This window comes from Cupressus sempervirens, chromosome 1, assembly GCF_028749045.1.
Source record: "Cupressus sempervirens isolate cs-2001-9-10 chromosome 1, ASM2874904v1, whole genome shotgun sequence".
Taxonomy (NCBI): Eukaryota; Viridiplantae; Streptophyta; class Pinopsida; order Cupressales; family Cupressaceae; genus Cupressus; species Cupressus sempervirens.
Window position 1 is genome coordinate 895,212,300 of NC_143118.1, and position 16,353 is coordinate 895,228,652.

The 16,353-nt window shown below is 34.8% G+C and overlaps 1 protein-coding gene across 2 annotated transcripts in view; it reads left to right on the plus strand.

The window, feature by feature from the left end:
• Nucleotides 1-7,145: 7,145 nt before the first annotated feature.
• The window catches only part of LOC149580743 (uncharacterized), a 62,608-nt gene continuing 53,400 nt past the window's right edge, over nt 7,146-16,353 (plus strand). Inside the window, exon 1 of one of the 2 annotated variants that reach the window (XM_089793346.1) lies at nt 7,146-7,305. The gene's annotated coding sequence lies outside the window, so the exon portion shown is untranslated. The remainder of the gene's footprint in view (nt 7,306-16,353) is intronic. The other variant, XM_089793355.1, reaches the window with a different exon arrangement.

A 16,353-nucleotide genomic window follows, 5' to 3' on the forward strand; every position in this document is an offset into this window, starting at 1 on the left:
TTGCCCTTTGAATCTGAAGAAGATCCCTTCTCCTTGTAAGCATTAGGCAATGGAGCATTATGTTTCTTCATGATGTTGGTTAATTCATCAATCTGTTTGAGATAACACTCATGCTCTTCATGACCCATTTTCTTGCAATAAGCGCACTTCTTCTTCTCGTTATTGTTGTCCCCTTTCTTGTTGGAATTTGAGGACTTGCCTTGTTGATTAGATTGAGGTGTTGTCTTTTCTGCATCCTTAGATTTGTTGTTCCATTTCTTCTTACCCTTTCCTTAATTTGAAGATTGTCCAGCTGAATGTTGAGAACCCTCATTGGCTACCAATGCTTTGGATTGAGGTGATTTGAGAATCCCCATTGTTTTCAACTTCTTTTCTTCATCATCCAACAATTTAGCATATTCATCAAAAGTGAGTTTCTTGTAGGCAGACCTTAAGGTTGTCTTTGAGGTGTTAAAAGAAGATACAAATGTGGAATATCCGGATGGCAGCTTGTTATGGATGAGATAGATCAGTCTGTCATCTTTGATAGAACTCCCACAATCAGTAAGCTTTGTCCTTAATTCATTCACCTTAATGATGAAGTCCTGTATTGAGTCATATGACTTAGGATCTAAGGAAACAAGCTTATCTTCTATTTTGAACACATCCTCTTTAGACACTTTACCATAAAGGATTTCGAGGGTATCCCAAGCTTCCTTAGATGTAGTACATTTCTTGATTTGATACATGATTTTATCATCTACCCCTAAACATATATCACCTAGGGATTTCCTATCCATGGCTACCCAATCTAAAATATCACTTATTGATGCATTAGCACCTGCTGGTTTAGGAAGAGTACCATCTACATATTGTGAAACTCCATTATGCATTAAGTGATACAACATTTTGATTGACCACGAAGCATAGTTATGAGGAGTTAATTTAGGAAACTTAAAGTTGCCCATAATGCAAAAAAGGAAAGAAATATGTAGAAAAGAGAGAACACAACACCAAGAATGCCCCCCCTTTTCACTAAATCAAGAAACCCCCCAAATTAGATGCTTTGGGCACTTTATCAGTAGTACGATTACAATGAGCCACTTGCCAATTTTGGCCTTTGTGGACTTTTGATTTTTCTTGTTACAACCTCTTGATGGAGTACAAATCTGAAACTTTACAATGTGTTACAATTCTGAAGCATTATAAAGCAAATAAAGGCCCTATTGTTGAAAGTGACAATTTTGTCCACAGAACATTATAATCTGATACTAGATCTGGAAAGTAGACGAAAAAATACGCACTTTCAAAAAAAAGGAACCTTTTTTCGACTCCAGATGTGCCCATACAAAGTGTTTGAAGTTGCAAAATGTAAGATCATCCAAGTATAATCGCCAAAAAACACAATTTCTAAACAATTCATGCACCAAAACCAAAAAATAGCTGCACCACTGAAAAATTTAGAAAATTTTACCCAATTTCAAAAAAAATTGCACCTAATTTGTAGTCTGGATGTGCAAGTTATGGCCTCTTGAAGTCGGACTACAAAAACCAAAATCAATTTGGTGAGGGGTTGTACCAGCAAAAGAGGGGGTTAAATTTGATGATCATACGACCATTGGAACGGTTATAAATTGACCTAATTTGACGTCTAGATAGACGTCAATTTTAAGCTCATGAAAGGATGACATCAACAAATTTTTGAGCCCTCTGATGACGTGGCAGCTGATGTGTCACTGCCGTACTGTACGAATTATCCACATGGATTGTTGACTGGGTGCCAGTTGGATCTAACGTGTTTGGCTGACGTAGTACTGACTGTGTACTATTGTGGCAGTCCTGTCACTGCTAACTGGACAGACTACAATCTTGTCCCTTCGGCCACGTGTCTCATATTGAGTGGGTCGATGGGTTTGTGCTGTTAGAACCGAGTTGGGTACGCTATCTTTGAGGAGGCACTGCCACGTGGCTTAGGTGGACGTGGATGGAGCTTTTTGGAATTCCAAACAGCGAGTGCTGCAAAATTATTTTCAAATACTGAAAAATGTTGTGCACTAGGATCTTTTCGCCGAACATTGTTGGAGCTCGAAGAGTCGTCGCCGGATTGGTTTTGCAAAATCCCACATTCGTGGGGTGTTAAACTACTATGTAGTTTAAAATAAACATGCTGTAGATGAGTGGCAAATAAAGCTCGTTGGGTTGTAAGGCATTCACCGAAAATAAGCAATTCTCGTCGAATTTGTGTTGTGGTCGGGCTGGGGTAAATATGTGGCTGCCAGGATTATGGTAGGCTGCGCCTCAAAATGAGATGGCTTGCAGATGCATAGGGAGTACGGCTTCGAAATTTATTGAAGCCAAAAATTAAACAGTTAAACCTTGCGAATTAAATAATCCACCAAAATATAGATCCGGGATTTGATCGCCCAGGTTTGTAAAAAAATTTCTCTGACTCTGTACTGTAATTAATCCGAAAATATTTCTGAAAATACAAATATGGAAATAAGAGAAGTAAATTAAATCAGATTTGAAACATAATAATCAAATCCGAAAATGATCATACCTAAATTGCAAATCAGTGCCTTCGGGTGCCGGTTTGCAAAATTTTTTTGCCTCACGATCAACTTTCACCCAAGATAGGTGAATTTATAGTCAATCTTCATCGAATCGACGCTCCAGACACAATGGAGAGGTCAGATTTGGTTCTAGACGCTCCCAATTTCTGCGAATCTTCTGGAATCGTGTCGAGGTGCTGAAGCATGAACGATCTCGAATGGCTACGTGATGAGAATCCTCCTTGGCTCTGATACCATGTAAGAATTTGGCGTAGGCCAGAATTCACCCAAAAATTAAAGAACTCAACACAAGCACATAGTAGACCAAAATAGGCAGAGTATGATCAGAATGACGATATTCATTCAATAATTGGATACAAGAGTACACTAGGAGTGCCTAAATATAAAGGCCTCATGAGAGCTTCTAGAATGTATAGAAGTCAACATCATGATATGTCATACAACCAGGCACATGTTCACCAGATATGGATTATCCTCCATTAAGCACAAGATTAAGTGCGATGATGTGAGGATAAGCCTACAATTGTGTAGCACGCAAATCAGTGGAGTAGACAACATGTGCTAAATGAGGAGTGTGGATAACTATGTTGTCATCATGACAACTCAGTGAATGATGCATACTCCTGTGTTGTAGACACCATGTGCATAATTAGAGTTGCGTAACTCAATGAGAGTTCACAAACTCTTAAGTGTCTCACCTAAAATAATAATAAAATAATGTAAAATAATTAAATAATGCATTAACCTAAGTAAAACTTAAGTAAGTGTAATAAGTAAATACTTATTTACACCAACAAGTACTTTAAAATAATGATGCAATATAGGGTAAATATTGACATATTCATAATTTGTTCCACAAGTTAATTTTGTATGTTCTAAAATGTTACACTATCTAAAATGTTGTGATTATTGATTTGTTTTGAAACCTTGAGTTCATAACTTGTACTTATTCTATAACTATATAAATACTTATCAAAATGTAGTGAACATCAATGATCTTAACTTAAACTTTGATAGTCCTAATTATCAAAACCTCTCTTGAGAACAATTGATTGTCTTGTATCTCTATAAAAATGTTAAAATAGTGGGAAAATATATATATGCTCATAAATATGATTCATTGAATAAAGGTAATAGTTGTAGAAAATGTTGGTAGAGTTTAACTGCTTTATATTTCCCAAATAAATTCTTTTGTATTTTTTTTTTAAAGAATACTATTAAGAGATAGGCAGAAATATGATTTAGATTATAAGATTAATAAAATAAAAGTTCACATTTTTGAGAAGAATACACATAATGGACTATTATGATTTCACCTCTTTATCAAACAATGAAATAGTTCTCATCACTTGTTACTTGAGAAAATAAATGAAAATATCAAGGTGAGAGAAATATATTGTTAAAATAGGAAAATATTGAAAGACAAATGAGAACTACTAGAGATTATTAAATAAATGAACTATTGGTCACATTTTTGTTTTAACATATCATTGATAAGTAGGAGATAGTTTTCACAAGTACAACCAAGTTATGATATAGCTATCAGGATTCAACTATGTAATTATTGAGTTGAACTCAATGATCCATGTTTCATAAGTATTGGTTCACAAGAACCCATGTCTCATAAGAATGAATGGAACACTTGATACTCATTGCATCTAGGCGATGCTTATAAAGGTGAGACATTGAGACTTCTCGAAAGGTCACCCATCCTATTACTACTCCAACTCAAGCATGCTCAACTACAAAGTTTTCTCCAAAGTTAAGCCCACTTTTCTTCAAGCTCCATTTTCAAAACCTTCAACAAGTGTTGTGTCTTATGAACCACTTATTACAAAGCCCCTTAAGCTTATTAGTCAACAAACATGCAACATTTTTCCACAACAATTCACATTGTGATATTTCCATCAAGATTTAATTGTGTAGTTTTTGAGTCCAACTCATTGACTCATGTTTAATCAGTAATGGTTCACAAAAAAATCCATCTCTTACAAGAAAGAATAAAACACTTGATACTCATTTCATTTAGGCGATGCTTATAGAGGTGAATCATTAGAACTTCCTGGGAGGTCCCATTTCAGTACTACTCCAGCTCAAGCATGCTTGACCACATTCTCCAAGATTGAACCCTCTTTTCTTGCAACCCCATTTGCAAAACCTTCAACAAGTGTTTTGTCTTACAAACCATTTATAATAAAGCCCATTAAGCTCATCAATTGATAAGTAGGAGATTTTCTACACAATAAATCAATTTGTAATATTTAAGCCGATAGGCTTATATGTGGGAGCTTTGCTCCTGGATTTTATGAATATTTGCCTGAAGATGTCAACCTCCTGCCATAAAAAATAATTGAGGTTATTTTGAATTGTTTTCTGATTATTTTAATTTCCTTTCATTTCTCTTTTATTTCATTTAAATAACTTTCTATTCTTATAAATTATAAACTTAAGTAACTGTATGATCACTTTCTAATTTAATTTTAAAACTGACATGTTTCTAATTGTAGCATCAAAAACATGCTTTTTAAAAAAATGTATAACAATTAATTGAAAAAAAAATTCAATAGTATCACAGTCTTTAAGGCTATCTTTAAAATAGAAACCAAAAAGAAATTTAGAAATTTCTAATTTCCTCACCTTTCTCAAAACTTCCATTGGATATTGAAGTTTCTTATTTTGAAAAAAATCCTTTAAAGATGGAGTTTCTAAATGTATTAATTAATTTGTGTATATCTTTCAACCTTGGCTTCTTTGAAAATGTTGTAGGATAGAGCACAGGGCCAAGACAAAGACTATATGTCAACTCCATGAATTGGTTGGAATAATTCGTTCTTCATTTTGTCATGATATGATAGCTTAAAGATGTTCTTCATAAAAACAATATTTTATGCATAACCTCACATTTGTATTTATTATGTGACTTTATTTGCTAAACACATTTTGAACTGTAATAATGAAGTTCTAACAAACTCTATTTATGTTCTTAACAATTATCACTCTGCACAAGAGTAGCTAGTGATTTGTCAATTGACCTATTGATTATGAATTTTTAATATATTTTCATAGTCCTCTACAATCTCATAGAAACTAGGACTCTATACTGCTTCATTTGTTGGAGAAATGCAGTTTATGGTTGTTAATTTTACCAAGATGAATTGACTGGATACTAATGCTTTTTTTAAAATTACAAATTAGTATAATTGGGTGCCGTTATAGTTCTTAACGTAATTTTTCCTTCTTAATTTTATTATTGTCATTGGATTTTTAATGTAATCCTTTTTTGTTATAAGAAATAAATATAACAACATCCTTTACTTGTCTAAAATCTATGCAATACATTTGTAAAAAATGCAATACATCTATAAAAATGTATTTAGCTAAATCCTACATCCCTATTTTGTCCTCTCATTCCATATCTAATTTTTTTGAAATTTGTTGTAATCCTATAAAGATGTGTTAAATCTTTACTCCCTTTCAATTTTCCATATAGATGTTATTAGATTGTAAAATCTTAGTCATGTGCCTACTGCATAATTGAATTAGCTTCACTAAGGCTTCTTAGTTGAATGTCCTTGTCGGTACTAACTAGCAACATAATCATCTCATAAGCAATTTCAAAATCCTATCAACTACCTAGCAATCTTCAAATGCTCTCACAAAATCCTCATGGTTTATGCTATCATGCACTATGATCAATAATAATTAGGGCTCAAAGATGTGATGGACACAAAAATGTGTGATACTCTGTATACAACTGTATAGATTTCTCTAAGGAATACACAAGCTATGGCTTTCAAAACTTGTCATATTCAAGAATAATGTTGCTTGAGAAATTGTTCTTGTCTGACATGAGACAATAGGAAAATTCATATACCACAGTTGAATTTCCCTATATACAAGATCTAATTCAACAATGTGCTTACATTAACATGCAAAATACAACCCTTGGATTCAAATTTGATTCCAAAAACAAAAAATAAAATTCACAGAGTTGTGCTTCTTTAATATAGGAAGTCAATATTAGAGGTTAAACTAACAATAATCTGGAGAGACAAATAAGGCAAGCAGATAGAATAGGATATTAGTTTAATGGGAAGATACCGATGCTATGATACTGACATAATGATACAAAATCAAGTCTTCCACCTATTGAGTATTCCAAACTTTGTCAAATCTAATTCAATTTATCATAAGACTAAATTAAATTTGATGATGCTCTATGCACAATGCACTATTGTCCTACACAAATAAATTTATATATTTTATTATTTCAAAATGGAGTATTACTTACAAATTATCATTATATACCATTTCTATTGGCTTCTCATTGCATGTACAAAAATGTGCAACTGCTAGTGCTATTAGGGTTCAACTATGTAGTTTTCAAAATCAAACTTAAGTTCACAAGAATCCATTTCCTACAAAAATAAAAGAAATACCCATCTCGTCAAATTTAAAAATTTGTGTTATTATTAAACCTATAATATTAACCCATACATTTGTCAAATGTTTACAATACTAAAATATTTTGTTTTTGAACTTTAGGAAAAAATTAAATCTAAAACGCTAGAGAACAAATATTCATAATCCTCGATATCCGCAACTAAGCCTAATGCAATTTTCAAATCCAATTATAAATTTATTCGAAATCTATATTTGAAATTAAAGGTCCTCAATTACTATTTCAGACAAAATTCTTACCAGTCGTTCGTTTCTCAGGTTCGATCAGCAATCAGGAAGCGCAATTAACCAGGTACGCACATTTGTGTTTTCCCCGATAGATCATTCTCTTTCATTTATTTTGTGTGTACATTGTGGATTTATACCTTAGTAATATCTGTTTAGTTTGTCACCTGTAAGATTTCTGAGTCATCTGCCGCAAAAATTGCAAAATGTCCCGTTGGATCGATCGTAGATTCCATCTATTTTCTTCCATCTTGTCAAGCGGAAATGAACCACTTGGAAACCTCAGCATTTTGAGAGCTTTTTATCCGCTGATTATACTAATATAAATTAGGGTTTTATTTTATAATGTAATTCTGTGCATCGCATTTTTGTAGTCGTGAGGATTGCATAAAATTCGAGCATATATTTGGCGTGGGTTTATCCAAAAACAATCTTCAACACTAATATATATTGTGATCCATACAATTCTATCAAAACAAAATCTACACTTGCTGTCACCAAACGATACAACCACACCTCAAACATAACAACAAAACGCCGAGATCAGTCTCGAATCTTGATAGCCAATAGAGATAATCCAAAAAAGAATACTAGATGGTTGCCCAACTACCTTAAACAACGTTGGTTAGAAGTATGTATGAAATATCAATACTCGAACGATCATCTTCATAACCGAGTCTGTCAACAAGGATAGACATACACACATAATACCCAGTCGGATGCCAAGTAGGAAAAACAATACGCTTAATACCTAGTCGGATGCCGAGTAGGAAAAACAACACATTATAATAAAGATGCCAAGATGTGTGATAACGGTCCTATAACACGATATAGCACAAATATAGCATGCCACGAAGGTCCAAACATAAATGGCACAAACGGAGAATACATAAACGCAGAAGATGAACAATGAATTTCCATTAAATTGATGCCAAATCAGCATCTATCTCATACTGGATAGGAAACACACGATCATAGAAGATTGGAGAAAATGGAACTAAGAAGAAAATGTAGTGGTAACGCCAAAGTTTGAGCACCATAGGAATATTTGAAACAAAACAATACCAAAAATATGCTGAAGATCATAAACAAATAGAGTCACAACCAGAATAGGAAAACAAAGCTGAAGAGGAAGGAGTAGGTACAAAATTGAAAATACTGAAGCATCGAACAATAGAAGAATCTCAGTTAGTTCTCAATAAACATCTAAGGTAAAAGATCTGTCTTGCTGTTACACAATTCAACACTCTCTCATAGCAAGAGAGATCTTCAAAATGTCATCTAATGACAAGTGCATATAACTGTAACAAAAAATAATGTCAACACAAAATCTCACCGTAGATTTTAAAAAATTGTCATCTTAGCATAACAATATTCACCATAGCTACTCCTAGAGGGTGAATCATAAAGCTAAAAATAAAGTCATGGAGTCTTACTCATAACTTTATCATGCCCGCTCACAGAGGATGTATCAAGGGGTTTCACCTCATACTTCTCTCGTAGAGAAGAACTCAGCAACAAGGGATTGCACCTCAAACTTCTTTAATGGAGAAGAACTTATTATCAACGAAAAATCTCATCGTAGATTTTCAAAAATTGTCATCGTAGCATAACAATATTCACCATAGCTACTCCTAGAGGGTGAATCATAAAGCTTAAAATAAAGTCATGGAGTCATACTCATAACTTTATCATGCCCCCTCACAAAGGATGTATCAAGGGGTTTCACCTCATACTTCTCTCCTAGAGAAGAACTCACCAACAAGGGATTGCACCTCAAACTTCTTTGATAGAGAAGAACTTATTATCAACGGATTGCACCTCAAGCCTCTCTCATTGATTCAAGAGCATCCTCGGGTAGTTGCAATCCTGCATATTGGAGTGGCATTTGACCTTGGAGTTGGTGATGCTCGGTCACTAATGGGATAGTTCTCGGTTGTAGTTTCTCTTGACAAGCTCAATGACTGAATGGGTTTGGTTATGCTAGTGGTGCTTGGTTGGTGTTTATGCTTAGTGGGACTTATGCTTAGTGAATATTTAATGCGATATGCTCAGTGATACTTGGAATGGGTTTGGTTATGCTGGTGGTGCTCAGTTGGTGTTTATGCTCAGTGGGACACATGCTTAGTGAATATGGAATGTGATATGCTCAGTGATACTTGGTGTGCTCAGTGGTTATTGCTGTTGCTCGATATTTTGGTTTACTGACTAGGTGTTGTTGACAGATTTTGATTAGCCAACTTGGGTATTTATTTTGTGCTGCGTGTGATCACTACGTGGATCGATCGTGGGATACGTGAGGACCTATTAGGGACTTGGTTATTTCTCTTGGGTGTATTTAATGATTGTTGTAAGCCGACTAAGGCATCTTGTATTTATTTGGGTTCTAGATGATTCTATTTTTAATAAGCCAAGTTGTGGTCGTACAATTATAAAATGAGGGGTTAGGTAGTATTGTAGGCAAGAAAAGTGTGGGAGTAGAGATTCAAGGAAGGAATTTGGAGTTGCGAAGTTGAGAGCATAGCTAGTAGCTGAGAGTGGACTTGGAAAACAAGAAGGTTGCTTGGTGGCTTGCAAGCACAAGTTTAAATCTTTCTTGGGGTTTGTACTACATTGTTGTGCTGTTACAAATTGGGGCTAGCTAGGGTTTTTTGGATCTTATGGGATCTTGCAGAACTGTTGCTATAATTGTTTGGTATTTGGCCGTAATCAGGATGGCCTTACAGCTTGACACATTACATGTAATTGGTTGTTTGTGAAGAAAAGAGTTGGATTTTCTATCAGATCTTGTGTTGTGTGTTGTGTTCTACTGTGGGGTTGTTTGCAAGGGGCTTGGTCACCTCCATTGGGAGTTCGCTTGGCCTTGCACTGCGTCACTCGCTTAGAAGAACTCATTAACAAGGGATTGCACCTCAAAGTTCTCTCACATAGAAGAACTCATTAACGAGGGATTGTGCCTCAAACTTCTATCACAGAGAATAACTCATTAACAAGGGATTACACCTCGAACTTCTCTCATAGGGAAAAACTCGTTAACAATATGCATAGAATCATTGAAGCTGAGATTTTCTCTCAACAAGATAATCATTTTCCGCTATGCCAAGCTTATTTTGGAAGTAGCAAAACTTCAATCTGAGAAATAGCTTTCCTTTGAACCATATCCCTTAAATAATGGTATTTAATATCCACATGTTTTGTTCTGTTATGAACCACTGGATTAACTGAAAGCTTCGCACAACTTTGGGTGTTACACATGATTACAGTAGGTTCCAAAGGTTATCCAAATAAATATGCAAGTAATTAATGAAGCCACACAACTTCTTTTGCAGCCATTCATGTTGTTGATTTGTCGTGGCTGATCAAGAAAGTACTGTACACTTTTCATAAATCGTGGCTTTTTTTCTTGGTTAATTTGTCAAGCATTTTTTGAGTTGACTTGTAAAACTTTTCCCACCGTTGACTTGTCAAGTATGTTTAGGGTTAACTTGTTAAGTTGACATAAGTCATGTAATATTGGCTTAGTATTAGGGATTTCTAAAGAGAAAATGTAGCTTCTTGCAGTGGTATTGAGTTGTAAGGGAGAGTGAAGATTAGAGCTGGTTGAAGTTATTGGATAATGATATTGGACTCGCTGTTTGGTGGACGTAGCCCAGGGATTGGGTGAACCATGTTAAATTTTTGTATCTTTTGTTTATTTATGTGTGCTTTATTCCTTTGTGATATTGGTTATATTTGCATGCAACTATTATTTTATGTCTAACTAATCCTAACAACTATAACATACTCTGCTTTAGTTGTACTTTGAGCCACACAAGATTGCTTTTTGCTCAACCAAGAGACCATGACTAAGCCTAGGCTGAAACAACATCCTTAAGTACTCTTTTTGTTAGGTAAACACCTTGCACATCAGAATCAGAGAATCCCTGTAATTTCAGCTCAACATCTGAAAAATATTTTAATCCATATTCTATTGTACCACAAACATTTCTCAATATATGTTTGGCTGCCACAAGATGAATTTGCCTTGGTTCACACATAAACTAACTCAATGTATTAACTGCATAACATTAAAGAACCAATAAGCTGCATGTACATGGTAGGATCAGCTAAATCCGAAACAGATGCACCCTCATGTAATTTTTTTAGATTTGCTTCGCTAGGAATAACCATAGATTTACACTCTAGCATTCCAAATCTTATCAAAATATCTATTTTTTTGGATAGGTAATGGGCCAAAGCCTAGATTATTTATTATTATTTATTGAGATTGCTTATTATTATGTGTTAAGCTTGGGTAGATTTGAACCCAAGACCTCTCAGATGAGAGGCTCACAATTTACCGTCGTGTCGTAGGCTGTTGCCTCTTTTCAAAATATCTGTTTTATATATACCTTGATTTAAAATAATTTCATGTGTTCTTTGCCATACCTAAAGTCCAATGAAATAATGCAACAAACCAAGACCTTTCATTTCAAATTCTGAAGTTAGTTCTTCCTTACACTCAAACAATGAGATTGTCATCCCCAGTAAGGAACAAGTCATCAGCGAAAGGTACAAGAATCAACACCTTGTCATCATTTACCTTGAAGTATAAATTTGGATCAACATCATTGTTATTAAAACCCAAACATAGAAGATAGTGATCAATTCTCTCATACCAAGCACGCGGAACTTGCTTAAGACCATATAATGCCTTTTACAGCTTGCACACATGAGACTCCCAATTATGAATCACAAAATCTTCTGGCTGCTTGATATAAATTTCTTCCTCAATTACTCCATTTGGAAATGCTGTTTTTACATCCATTTGGTGATCTGATGGAAGAGTAGTGAGTTGCAGGTGCAAAGGTTTCTTCATAGTTTATGCCTTCCTTTTTTGAAAAACCTCTAGCAACAAATCTGGCTTTATATTCTTCTATACTACCACCAGCAACATGTTTAATCTTAAACAACCATTTAAAAGAAACTACTGTTTTACCTTTTGGTGTTGGAACTATATCCCACACATCACTTTTAATGATTGACTGATACTCTTCCATCATGACATCTTTCCATACTTGCTGATTAGAATCTTGTTCAACACTGGAAGGTTTAGATGCGATAATGTGGCTCACTAATGCTACAGAACCAACATACTTATGAGGCCTTTTACTTTCTCTGAAAGTTCCACACAGGGCTGTATATTGTTCAGTTTCTTCCACAATGTTTTTGGCCCACAATGTAACATACCATTTTTCATAGGCTGGAAATTTAGAGATCATAATCTAAAAATAACTGATTTTCATAACAGAATGACATGAGATGGTTATATGCATTACATCCTTCAAGAAAACTATTAACTGATTTCATTCCACAAGATAGAACAGCAACTAATTTTCAAATTCACAGAAGGAAACTAATTTAACTCCCATAACTAACTTCCACAATTACACTTGATAGCAAATTAATGATAATAAACATATAAATGAACATGCATTTCAAAAGTACATGAAAGTAAGTATAAACAAAGATTAGAAATCATACATGTATTAAAATAGTTGTCATCGTGTTGTGCAAGCCTTGGCATCTGGTAAAAGAGGAGAAGCATTGACTTAGGCTTAACCTCTCAACCACTAACCTTAACATATCCTCACACAATCTCATACGAGAAAGACCCTACCTACCACAGGGTTAGGCTTGGGGCACCATAGTCCTGCCACCCGAGTATTCCGGTTTTAGAGTGTCGGCTAAGCAGTAGACAAGGCTATGGAATTCCTCCATCAACCTCCTCTCTGTCAGCTAGCACCCTGATCTCTAGTGATCAATTATGGCAAGCAAGCCTCCAATCTATCTTGGCCAAGGATTTAGATGGGCATATATATAGCGTGATCAGCACCGCTTGACTTGACAACTGGATATACTTGGACAATCATGAGCTGACTTGGTCTAACAGTTTTCAGTATTCATTTACTTTTGTTACTGACATTCAATTTGTTCTTGCAGGGATACCTCTCCACCTCACCATTTATGTTTGACTCTATTGGTGTTGGGTGCATTGCGGGAGATTTTGTGGTATATGTATTCAGTTTTATCAATCAGAATTTATCATTACCAATTCTGATTCTATCTCCTTTGATATATGGATGGTACCTTTGTATAAATCAGACATATGCCCCATGAAAAAAAATAAAGAAGCCATCTCTATATAAATCAGACATGAGTATACATTTCACAAGTGTTTTTTCTTTGATTACAACGGAGTCAATTTCGAGCTTGATTATGTGGGTTTGTACTACCACCCGATATGCATGGATTAAAGGAACCAAAATAAAAAGGAAAACAATTCTTATGTTTCCAGGATTCATTACACTCTTGAGCCTTGGTTATGGCTAGTATGCTCATCCATAATTGTAAATATAAGTTACCATAGCATTCATTCATTGCCGTAATGGAAATTATTTCTAGAAAAAGAAAACATTCGAAAAAGATAGAGCATATATGAATATGAAAGGAACTTGATTAATGATTTCATGACTTGAAAAATGATGGTCAAGATCAGCAGTTGTGGTCGGACAACACAACTTAAGCATGTAAAATTAAAAAGAGCTTAATGGTATGACTTATACTATAGCTGCAGTATCTTGATAAGAACAGGAATGAATGATGAGTCTCTGAAGGGAGTCGAAAGTAAGGAAGATCACTTGCTGCCAAAACTCAGAGAAAAAAAATGCAAGGATAAATGAAACCACCGAGCTTTCACTTTAGCCGCACGATGAAATAAATCTTTCGCATACTCCATCGGTTGCAAAGGAGTTGAGCAAGGCCAATTGTTGTTACAAGAACTCCTCAAAACATTTTAATTTAGAACAAAAAAAAGAATAAGGGCCAAAATGAAAGGTGGCATTTGCTCATCGCCATGGAGCCAAAATGCAGACTTAAAGATTATATTCTCAAGGTTATAACAAAATTATATATATATATATATATATATATATATATTGGCATCATGCTATTGACATTAACTCTAATTGTACGTACACATATACATATATATACGTGTGTATAAATATGAGAGCACATATAATTCTTTTAATCAATATAATGATCGTGCATGCACACATATATGTACATATACATGCAGGTGCAATTTGTAAGTGTTAGCAAAGAAATAACACAGTGTCAATATGTGTGTGTGCATATATATGGAGTTAAATTTGACGATCACTCCACGTATATATGTGTAGTTTTCTCATGTTCTTAACTGTTTAACGTTTCTCTATATTTAAGAACCGACCGTGTAGCTCATGACTGCCCAAGGTATACCATGACTGTCCAAGATAGCTAGAACCCATAACTGATGGTTTGACAATGGACTTAATTGGTGCCCCATTCCTTAAATCCCATTTAGCAATGCTTCCCCCCTTCGTCTGCTCTTGCATCCAAAGAATATTTCCACGATAATAACATATTTCTCAATTATAACCAAAAGTATTCATAATTATCATAAATACTAACAAGCAGTTGTTGGATACAATTGTTCAATTGTGTGTTGTCTTTGATGTTACACAAATGTCATATCAGTTATCAGACAGAGTCTACCGAGCTTAGTTGGTCAGCAAAGCAAATTACAGAGTCTACCGAGCTCAGATGGTTAGCAAAGTGAATTACAGAGTCTATTGAGTTCAGATGGTTAGCAAAGTGAATTACAGAGTCTACCGAGCGTTCCTGAATATACTCTGTGAAAACAGTTTCTATCAAACTCACTCGGGCGTCGAAGGTTTCTGTGGCAGAAGTCAATTTCTATTGAGCTCACAAGGTCAGTGAAGGAAAGTCAGTGTTTACCGAGTTCACTTGGTCTCCAAAGTATTTTGCAGAACTCGCAGTGTTTACTGAGCTTCAGTTGCTTAACATTGGAAATCATTTCTGGAGCAGTGTTTATTGAGCAGGATTGACCAATGAAAGATTTCATTGTTTTGGGAAATAAAGTTTAATCGTTTCATGTAATGTTTGTAGCCGACTGATGTAATGATTATTGGTAAATGTAACTTGAAAATGAGCCGACTTGACAATTTGTAAGGTATAAATAAGAGGTCAAGTTGTGAATTCTAATTTGTAATGAGCAAGCATGCAAGTGAGTTGATTATGTGAAGAGGAAAGTGTGAGCGAATTTTGAAGTAGGATCAGATATCTTTGAGGAGCAGCAAAGTTATATTCGATCAAGAGTGAAGTAGAACAGAGATCTGTATCAGCAAAGTTCAGTTGCATTTCATTTAGGTCACTCATTGTTACTTTCTCACAATTGTAGCAGTGATTTCTAAATCTCTTAACATAGTTGGTTTAACAACCATTTTGTAAATCCTCTAACAAGGTGGACAATTCTGTTGAATTGTTCTAAAGTCCTCTAGCAAGGCCACTCCTAGCAGGGTGATTAAATCCTTTAACAAGGTCACACCTAACAGTGTGTTTTGTAACCTTTAATAGGGTTGGCTCCTAACAGGGCTCACTTCAGAAGAGTGAAAATTGGTAGCTAGTTATTTGGTGGTTTTTCCCATATTGGGTTTCCACGTTAAATCTAGTGTCTCTTGTATAGATGTTATTTGTCTTTATGCATGCATGTTAAATCTTTGTGAATGCTTAAAGATAAATAATAAGTTAACATACATCTACCGAGTTATAGCATTTTTCTGTGTGGCTATCGAGTGACAGCAGTAACTAAGTTTATAAGACATCCAAGGGATCTGTGAATTTGTTTTTGTGGTAACTGATTCACCCCCCTTCTCAGTTACTCCATCTATATTTCCAACACCAATAGCATTTACAACTTATTTTAATAACTTCAAAAGGAAATATTAATCATTCTCAATTATCTTGTAATTAACAACGAACAAGTCATCTTCATGAGAATCAAACAATCAACCAAAATTATCCATTTCCACGATCATAACATTCGACTGTTTTTAACTAACTACCATTCATATGAATTGTATGCGGTTACATGATCACTTTAAGAGACAAAAATATGGGATGTAACAACAGAATGGTATTTTCTTGTTGGCTGAAGTATTACTAGGACCTGCTGAAGTATCTGTAGGATCAAATGGTGCAGCCTATTCATCTTAATCTACATTGTCCGTTG